At 40.9% G+C, this 10,274-nt stretch overlaps 1 pseudogene; it reads left to right on the top strand.

Moving 5' to 3' along the window:
* The first annotated feature begins 3,011 nt into the window (after positions 1–3,011).
* LOC139381260 (toll-like receptor 4) lies at positions 3,012–10,019 on the top strand (annotated as a pseudogene).
* The last annotated feature ends 255 nt before the right edge of the window (positions 10,020–10,274 follow it).

The raw sequence follows: 10,274 nt of genomic DNA, 5'->3' as shown, positions 1-10,274 counted from the left end.
TCTGTAGGAACACCTCAAGCACTGCGATGCAGTGCCTTAGATCGCTGCGCCACTCGGGAGGACGATACTGTTCTCTACATTGAGAATCTGCATATAAACCATTTAACCAACCTGCAGGATATCAATACACCTCCCATCTTATGCCATCAACTTCACAGACTTCAAGATGATGGATCTGCATGCTAATAACATACAGTGCCTTCAGAAAGTATTCATAACCCTTGACTTATTCCACATTTTGTTGTGTTACAGCCTGAATTCAAAATGGATTAAAAAACATATAATCTCAACCATATACATACAATACCCCATAATGACAAAGTGAAAATATGTTTTTAGACATTTTTGCAAAATTATTGAGAATGAAATAAAGAAATATATCATTTACATAAGTATTCACACCCCTGAGTCAATACATGTTAGAATCATCTTTGGAAGCAATTACAGCGATGAGTTTTCTGTGTAACCATTTTGAAGTCTTGCCATAGATTTTCAAGCTGATTTAAGTCAACTGTAACTCGACCACTCAGGAACATTCACTGACTTCTTGGTATGCAACTCCAGTGTAGATTTGTCTTGTGTTTCAGGTTATTGTCCTGGTGAAAGGTGAATTTGCCTTCCGGTGTCTGGTGGAAAGCAGACATGATTAGGTTTTCATCTATGATTTTGCCAGTGCTTAGCACCATTCAGTTTCTTTTTTATCCTGAAAAACTTCCCAGTTCTTAACAATTACAAGCATACCTATAATATGATGCTGCCACCACTATGCTTGAAAATATAGAGTGTGGTATTCAGTAATGTGTTGTATTGGATTTGCCCCTAACATAACACTTTGTAGTCAGGACAAAAAGTTAATTGCTTTGCCACATTTTTTGCAGTATTACTTTAGTGCCTTGATGCAAACAGGATGTATGTTTTGGAATCTTTTTATTCTATACAGGCTTCCCTCTTTTCCCTCTGTCAATTAGGTTAGTATTGTGTAGTAATTACAATGTTGTTGATCCATTCTCTGTTTTCTCCTATCACAGCCATTGAACTGTGTAACTGTTTTAAAGACACCATTGGCCTCATGGTGAAATCCCTGAATGGTTTCCTTCCTCTCCGGCATCTGAGTTAGTTACACCGTCCAAGTGTAATTAATAACTTCACCATGCAAATAGATATTTAATGTCGGCTTTTTACATTTTTTTATCCATTTACCAATAAGTGCTCTTCTTTGCGAAACATTGAAAAAGCTCAATGGTCTTTGTGATTTAATCTGTTTTTGAAATTCACTGCTTGACTAATGGGACCTTACAGATAGATCATTGTATGTGTGGGATACAGAGATGAGGTAGTCATTCAAAAATGATATTACACACGATTATTGCACACAAAGTGAGTCCATGCAACTTATTATGTGACTTGTTAAGCACATTTTTACTCCTGAATGTATTTAGGCTTGCCATAACAAAGGGGTTGAATACTTAATGACTCAAGACATTTCAGCTTTTCATTTTAAATTTTCATTTTAAATTAATTTGTAAACATAAAAAAAAGAATAATACTAATAATGATATAATAATAATAATAATTGCACTTTGACATGACGGGGTATTGTGTGTAGGCCAGTGACAAAAAAACTCACTGTTATCCATTTTAAATTCAGGCTGTAACAACAAAGTGTGGAAAAGGTCAAGGGGTGTGAATACTTTCTGAAGGCACTGTATCTGTTGTAAGAGTGGATCACAAAGCTGTCTTAAGGCAAATTATGAACAACATCATAATTACACTCAACAGAAATCCATTTCAGAACTTTTACCTATGGGAACTCAACCTCTGATACGTTTGTATCAACTGATGTTACTAAAGACTGTCTTAAGGCACTAGAGGGTCTCAATGTTGGGAAGCTACTGATAGCACATTTCCGCAGCAAATTTAGGATCAATACATCAGATTTCAACTTTTTGGATGGCCTGTGCCACATCAACTTTCAGGAAATATGTTTACATGTACAACAAACAACCCCACCCCATAAACCAAAGTATTTGTGACGCTCGTCATTGGAATGAGGTGAGGACCAAAGCGCAGCGTGGTAAGTGTTCATCATATATTTATTAAACCGAGAACACTAAACAAAATAACAAAGGAGAAACGAAACAGTTCTGAAAGGTGACATACACATAACAGAAAATAATCACCCACAACTCAAAGGTGAAACCAGGCTACCTAAGTATGGTTCTCAATCAGGGACAACGATTGACAGCTGCCTCTGATTGAGAACCATACCAGGCCAAACACAGAAATCCCAAAGCATAGAAAAAAGAACATAGACAACCCACCCAACTCACGCCCTGACCATACTAAAACAAAGACATAACAAAAGAACTAAGGTCAGAACGTGACAGTATTTGTTTCGTTGTTTGAAAAATGCTGCAACAATTTATCTTGAAAATAGTCAATCGGAAGACATGGAATGGGTTTGACTCAGACAAATCAAAGAGTTTAAGACAGAGTAGACTAGCCAGCATTCCAAGTCAGCAACTTTCACTTCAGCACACAATAGAGAAACTAACCATCACAGATAATGTACATTCTGTTGCATTTTTCGATCCCATCGAAGACATGCCTCTCCTGATTTAAGTAATATAAAAATATTCTTAAGAGGCTGGTGTGCGTAAGGATAGGTTGCCAGGACCAGTGGTTAGTAGACTGGCGAGTGTCACCAGTCTACTAACCATCGGTGCTGGCAACCCATCCTTACGCACACCTGGCAAACCTTCATTACGCACACCTGCGCAACACCTGGACTTCATCGCCTCCCTGATTACTTCCCCTTTATAAAGCGCTCCGTTGTTATCACCCACCAGGCAACATTGTTTATGTTTCCATGTTTAGATGCGGTTCTTGGTTTGTGGCGGTCAATATGCGGAGGCATTAAACTCACTAACTGCACTTGCTTCCTGACTCTGTTACAGACTTTCACAAATTAGTTTCTCTTCCACGGACTTGAGAATCTGAGAGTGCTCAAGATGTCAGGCATTCGGTACCAAGGCGATTTCATTGCTGCTATGTTTTTGAACCTTACTCTTCTGGTAACATTGGACATTTAATCTTCTGTTGATGTGAAACTGCCTTGCAATTCATTAGCTAATCTGGATAGGTTAAGACATTTCACTCTCAATGGAAATCAATTGACAGCTGTGGATTTCTTGGGAAATTCTTGCATTGATGCACTTACATGGACGGACATAGGCCAACAACATCCAACATATCAACATTCAATATAATCTACCGGAAAACATGAGTGTTTTAACTGTGTTCATTTTAGCACTCTTTTTAGATTTAGTCTTTGTCATTTTGATTAAAGTATCAAATCTTAGTCACAATTTTGTTGTTTGAAACATGGTTTAGTCTATAGTCATGGCCAACAGTTTTGAGAATGACACAAATATTAATTTTCACAAAGTCTACTGCCTCAGTTTGTATGATGGCAATTTGCATATACTCCAGAATGTTATGAAGAGTGATCAGATGAATTACAATTAATTGCAAAGTCCCTCTTTGCCATGCAAATTAACTGAATCCCCCCAAAACATTTCCACTGCATTTCAGCCCTGCCACAAAAGGACCAGCTGACATCATGTCAGTGATTCTCTCGTTAACACAGGTGTGAGGCTGGAGATCACTCTGTCATGTTGATTGAGTTCAAAAACAGACTGGAAGCTTCAAAAGGAGGGTGGTGCTTGGAATCATTGTTCTTCCTCTGTCAAATATGGTTACCTGCAAGGAAACATGTGCCGTCATCATTGCTTTGCACAAAAAGGGCTTCACAGGCAAGGATATTGCTGCCAGTAAAATTGCACCTAAATCAACCATTTATCGGGTCATCAAGAACTTCAAGGAGAGCGGTTCAATTGTTGTGAAGAAGGCTTCAGGGAGCCCAAGAAAGTCCAGCAAGCGCCAGGACGCCTCCTAAAGTTGATTCAGCTGCAGGATCGGGGCACCAACAGTACAGAGCTTGCTCAGGAATGGCTGCAGGCGGGTGTGAGTGCATCTGCACGCACAGTGAGGTGAAGACTTTTGGAGGATGGCCTTGTGTCAAGAAGGGCAGCAAAGAAGCCACTTCTCTCCAGGAAAAACATCAGGGACAGAATGATATTCTGCAAAAGGTACAGCGATTGGACTGCTGAGGACTGGGGTAAAGTCATTTCTCTGATGAATCCCCTTTCCGATTGTTTGGGGTATCCAGAAAAAAGCTTGTCCGGAGAAGACAAGGTGAGCGCTACCATCTGTCCTGTGTCATGCCAACAGTAAAGCATCTTGAGTGTCACATTCTGACCTTTATTTCCTTTGTTTTGTCATTATTTAGTATGGTCAGGGCGTGAGTTGGGGTGGGCAGTCTATGTTTGTTTTTTCTATGATTTGGGTATTTCTATGTTTCGGCCTAGTATGGTTCTCAATCAGAGGCAGGTGTCATTAGTTGTCTCTGATTGAGAATCATACTTAGGTAGCCTGGGTTTCACTGTGTGTTTGTGGGTGATCGTTCCTGTCTCTGTGTTTGCACCAGATAGGGCTGTTTTGTTTTTTTCAAATTTCTTGTTTTGTTAGTTTATTCATGTATAGTGTCTTTATTAAAGTACCATGAATAACCACCACGCTGCGTTTTGGTCCGCCTCTCCTTCACCTCAAGAAAACCGTTACACTGAGACCATTCATGTGTGGGTTGCTTCTCAGCCAAGGGAGTGGGCTCACTCACAATTTTGCCTAAGAACACAGCCATGAATAAAGAATGGTACCAACACATCCTCCGAGAGCAACTTCTCCCAACCATCCAGGAACAGTTTGGTGATGAACAATGCCTTTTCCAGCATGAATGAGCACCTTGCCATAAGGCAAAAGTGATAATTAAGTGGCTTGGGGAACAAAACATTGATATTTTGGGTCCATGGCCAGGAAACTCCCCAGACCTTAATCCCATTGAGAATTTGTGGTCAAACCTCAAGAGGCGGGTGGACAAACAAAACCCCACAAATTCTGGCAAACTCCAAGCATTGATTATGCAAGAATGGGCTGCCATCAGTCAGGATGTGGCCCAGAATTTAATTGATAGCATGCCAGGTCTTGCAGAGGTCTTGAAAAAGAACCGTCAACACTGCAAATATTGACTCTTTGCATCAACGTCATGTAATTGTCAATAAAAGCCTTTGACACTTATGAAATGCTTGTAATTATACTTCAGTATTCCATAGTAACATCTGACAAAAATATCTAAAGACACTGAAGCAGCAAACTTTATGGAAATTAATATTTGTGTCATTCTCAAAACTTTTGGCCACGACTGTACAGTAGTTATTGCCAAAATAATGAAAACAGTGGGCCATTTTAGTCAACTAAAAGCCGGTTCATTTTAGTCACATCACATTTGTATTGCTTCATTAACCTATAGTAAACATAAATCACTGACTTCCATGTGCACAAACAAACAGCCTTGTCCTACCAACATATTTGTCTGCATAACATCCTATTCTCTTCCCAACCACAGAAATATGACAAACATATATAAGAAACAAATATCTGGCCATGTAATTTCCTAGTTCAGCTTACATAGATATTGCACATTACATACAACACAAACAGACACACACAAGCGCAAAGAGAGAGAGATTCACGATCATGAGATGGTGCTGCAAAGTATTGGCAAAATAAACTCAGCCAAAAAAGAAAGGTGATCGTCCTCGCAGTGGAAGACCAAGTGTAACAACACCTGCATAGGATTGGTACATCCGAACATCACACCTGCGGGACAGGTACAGGATAGCAACAACAACTGCCCGAGTTACACCAGGAACGCACAATCCCTCCATCAGTGCTCAGACTATCCTCAATAGGCTGAGAGAGGCTAGACTGAGGGCTTGTAGGCCTGTTGTAAGGCAGGTCCTCACCAGATATCACCGGACTGGCAAAAAGTGCTCCTCACTGACGAGTCGCGGTTTTGTTTCACCAGGGGTGATGGTCGGATTCGCGTTTATCGTCGAAGGAATGAGCATTACACCGAGGCCTGTACTCTGGAGCAGGATCGATTGAGTTGGAGGGTCTGTCATGGTCTGGGGAGGTGTGTCACAGCATCATCGGACTGAGCTTGTTGTCTGTCATTGCAGGCAATCTCAATGCTGTGTGTTACAGGGAAGACATCCTCCTCCCTCATGTGGTACCCTTCCTGCAGGCTCATCCTGACATGACCCTCCAGCATGACAATGCCATCATCCATACTGCTCGTTCTGTGCGTGATTTCCTGCAAGACAGAAATGTCAGTGTTCTGCCATGGCCAGCGAAGAGCCCAGATCTCAATCCCATTGAGCATGTCTGGGACCTGTTGGATCGGAGGGTGATGGCTATGGCCATTCCCCCCAGAAATGTCCGGGAACTTGCAGGTGCCTTGGAGGAAGAGTGGGGTAACAACTCACAGCAAGAACTGGCAAATCTGGTGCAGTCCATGAGGAGGAGATGCACTGCAGTACTTAATGCAGCTGGTGGCCACACCAGATACTGACTGTTACTTTTGATTTTGACCCCCCTCTGTTCAGGGACACATTATTCCATTTCTGTTAGTCACATGTCTGTGGAACTTGTTCAGTTTTTGTCTCAGTTGTTGAATCTTGTTATGTTCATACAAATATTTACACATGTTAAGTTTGCTGAAAATAAACGCAGCTGACAGTGAGAGGACATTTCTTTTTTTGCTGAGTTTAGTATGGGTTGCACCTCTGTCACTTGGTCACGTCATTGTCATTATTATTGTTATCAGAATTCCACAGCCACACTGATGTCCAAAAGTAGAATGGGAGGTAATGACTGTTTCGCCCAGTGATGTAGTATAGTCACTTAACCTTGAGTCCGAATCGAGTCCTAAGTCCCCTGTGTTCGAGTCCGAGTCACCAATGGTTGAGTCACAAGTCGAGTAAATGGTTTGCTATCCATTTTCCTTTCTTTCTATGCCACCAAATGTTTAAATATAGGTTACTGGTAATGTTACCAGGTCCACGTTCAGTTGTAAAATGTTGTTGAACGTTGCAGATAGAAATTACACTAATAGAGCCAACGTTATTCCTTATCCATAATAAGAGATGCATGTTTGTTCTACACAGCATATTTCTATCTGAAAATTCCAAAAAGTTGGGTCCTGCTGAACGCACCCCAGGTTGTTTGCTATAACTAGCTAATGAGGTAACATGACTGAACAAGGTGAAACCTAAGCAAGTAGTTAACTGCCCGGTCCGCAAGTAGCTTAGTTTTAGAATGGCCTGCAATAATCTTTATGAATGTAAAATGCGGTCAATGCATGATAGAAAAAAATGTAGCACCAGTATTATGGGTCATATCTCTTAAACGGTAATGGCTAGAATCAAGCCATTTTCTCTGAGGAAAAGAGGCTCATAGGTTTATGTTGGCTACAGAACCTGGCTATGAAATGCAGTGGGGAAAGTGGGAGGGTTGAGCGAGACTACAAATTCAAAAACGTTCTGTAGTCAAGGGATAGTAAAACATAGCTAGACTGCTGTTTAACCATGTCACGTTCTGACCTTTATTTCCTTTGTTTTGTATTTATTTAGTATGGTCAGGGCGTGAGTTGGGTGGGCAGTCTATGTTTGTTTTTCTATGTTTTGGGGCATTTCTATGTTTCGGCCTAGTATGGTTCTCAATCAGAGGCAGGTGTCATTAGTTGTCTCTGATTGAGAATCAGACTTAGGTAGCCTGGGTTGCACTGTTTGTTTGTGGGTGATTGTCTATGTTGATGGCTTGTTTCAGCGCAGCTCGCATTAGCTTCACGGTTGTTATTTTGTTTACTGGTTTTGTATAGGTTTCAGTGTTCTGTACTTTCTTGATTAAAGATTTACCATGGACACTTACCACGCCGCATATTGGTCCTCTGATCCGTTTCGCCTCTCCTCTTCAGATGAAGAGGAGGACGACCGTGACAAACCATTAAACTTAATGCTGCTATTGTTTTTAATTTCTTAAAGCAGCTTGTGTTTCTTAACCAGGCAAAGGGTAGCTAACTACAAGGCTGGTGGTACCCATCTTTGATGTGGTTTTTATTCTGGCATTGTCAGCATTGGCCTACAAATTCCAGTTCTACCAGCATTACTTCTGTGTTTTGTTGAGAGGCTACAAGGTCTCCCGCCAGCAGGAATGCCCTTACGATGCTTTTGTGATCTACTCCTGCAAGGATGAGGCCTGTGTGATGGAGTAACTGATGGAGAACCTTGAGAAAGGAGTCCCTCCTATTCAGTGGTGTAGTGGAAGTAATTTTTCAGTGGGCATCGCATATAATAACTTCTTAATCCCCAGGATGCATATCAAAACAGTGTAGTGGAGGTATACGAGGTATCAATTAATAAGGTGACGTAACAGATCAATGTTTTGCTTAAAATGTTAACTATTATTTCTTTACATTTTCAGTGCAGCAATGTGCACACGGTGGTAGGCCTAGAACGGTGTTAATGTTCCAAAATGCAATTTTGAGGAAAATCCTGTTGGCATGACTCCCACCGAAGGTGGCTCCTCTTCCAGTTCGGGCGGCGCTCGGTGGTAATCGTCACCGGTCTACTAGCTGCCACCGATCCCTTTTCCCTTTTCTGTTGGTTTTATCTTATTGGTTACACCTGTTTTGTGTTTAGGTTTTAGTTGGGCTATTTAAGCCGGTAATGCCCGCCTGCTCTTTGTGCTGGCTTATTTTTCCTCTGTTCATGTTTGTGGTTGTGTGGTTGGGTCCAGGTTTTGGGCCGGTCTTATTGTTTGGCGTGATAATTTTCCCTGCGCCGGAATAAAACATTTTCTTTACCCTCTGCTTCCTGCGCCTGACTCCGCACCCACTACGCATAGAGTGCATGACACCTGTTCCAAAATGTGCACCCCACATGCAAGCAGTTTCATGGACAGAGATGGAAATACACATAAGACATTTAAAGAGGGGAGATCTAAAGATGTAACAACTATCATGGGTTGCTAATATGACTAGGATAATGCCTTTGGCTGCTAGACAATGAAAGAAAGTTGAAAGAAAAGCAATAGAACAGGAGAATGCATATAAGAAAGTCTTTATAAGTAATTGACTCCACGGTTCTATGGTGGGACTTTGGCTAAAGGCTACTTCGAAGCAAGGTAAGAAATGCCTCATATATGAAGTAAAACGTCCAAGTTTCAAACAATTTAAGGAACATAAAAAATATAGTGATGCTAATGATAGGCCTCACCATCTTCTTGTAGATGGAAAGGTTTTCCCAAAAAAGCATTTAAGCATTGTTGTGAACTTACAACCTCCAATGTTGTTGTTTTTCTATTAAAAAATCTTAACTTTGAGAATGAAAACCTGAAATGTAAAAAAACAGTCAGCTTATTATCTGTTTCAACAGTAGGCCTACTATTAGCTTAGGTTGACCTGACTGTAAAATACCAATATGGGATTTATCATTAGATCATTCAGAGTGTGTCACTGTTTCTCATATAATTTTCACATGTCATTTTTCACACAGGGCGCCTTTCATTCATTTGGGATTTATTTGGTACAATTTGAGTATACCCCCTTCTCCAGGCACCACTACACCATTTCTCCCATTCAATTGTGCCTCCACGAGCGGGACTTTGAAGTGGGTAAGTCCACCACCTCCAACATCATAGACAAGGACATTATGGGTAGCCGCAAAGTCAACATGGAAGTGTCGCGCCACTTCATCAACAGCGCATGGTGTCGCTTTGAGTTTGATGTAGCTCAGTCCTGGCTTGTGCTGAAGGGCAACCCTATCATCACCATCATCATCATCATACTGGGGGATGTGGAGAAGAGGACCAAGAAAATGTTTGAGCTCCACAAATACTTGAAGAGGAACACTTACCTGAAATGGAGGGACAACCCCATCAGCAGCATGAGATTCTGGAGTCACCACAGGAAGGCTGTCATCTCAGACACGATAAACTGGTTCTGCATGTCATCATTTTGTGTGTCACATGCTCAGATATTGAGAAGTGAGTCTTTTTAGTTCCTAACCCTTTACTTAGGTTATACATTTAACATCAATTAATTGTATAATGACTTTTTTGATACAAGAGATTATTCAGTGATACAGTGCTTTATATCAGACTGTAGTCACTGCAGTACTGCACATATGTACCTCAATTTTGTAATTTGTTGACTTAAGACAATGTGATTGTAAAAAGGCATGACTGCAGCTTTTATTATTCTTCTCTACATATATTCACGTGGTCCAACTGCATTATTTCGAATAAACACATGG

This window comes from Oncorhynchus clarkii, chromosome 23 (genome assembly GCF_045791955.1).
Source record: "Oncorhynchus clarkii lewisi isolate Uvic-CL-2024 chromosome 23, UVic_Ocla_1.0, whole genome shotgun sequence".
Lineage (NCBI taxonomy): Eukaryota > Metazoa > Chordata > Actinopteri > Salmoniformes > Salmonidae > Oncorhynchus > Oncorhynchus clarkii.
The sequence above is the reverse complement of the archived record's forward strand: the minus strand, read 5'-3'. Positions and strand labels throughout refer to the sequence as shown.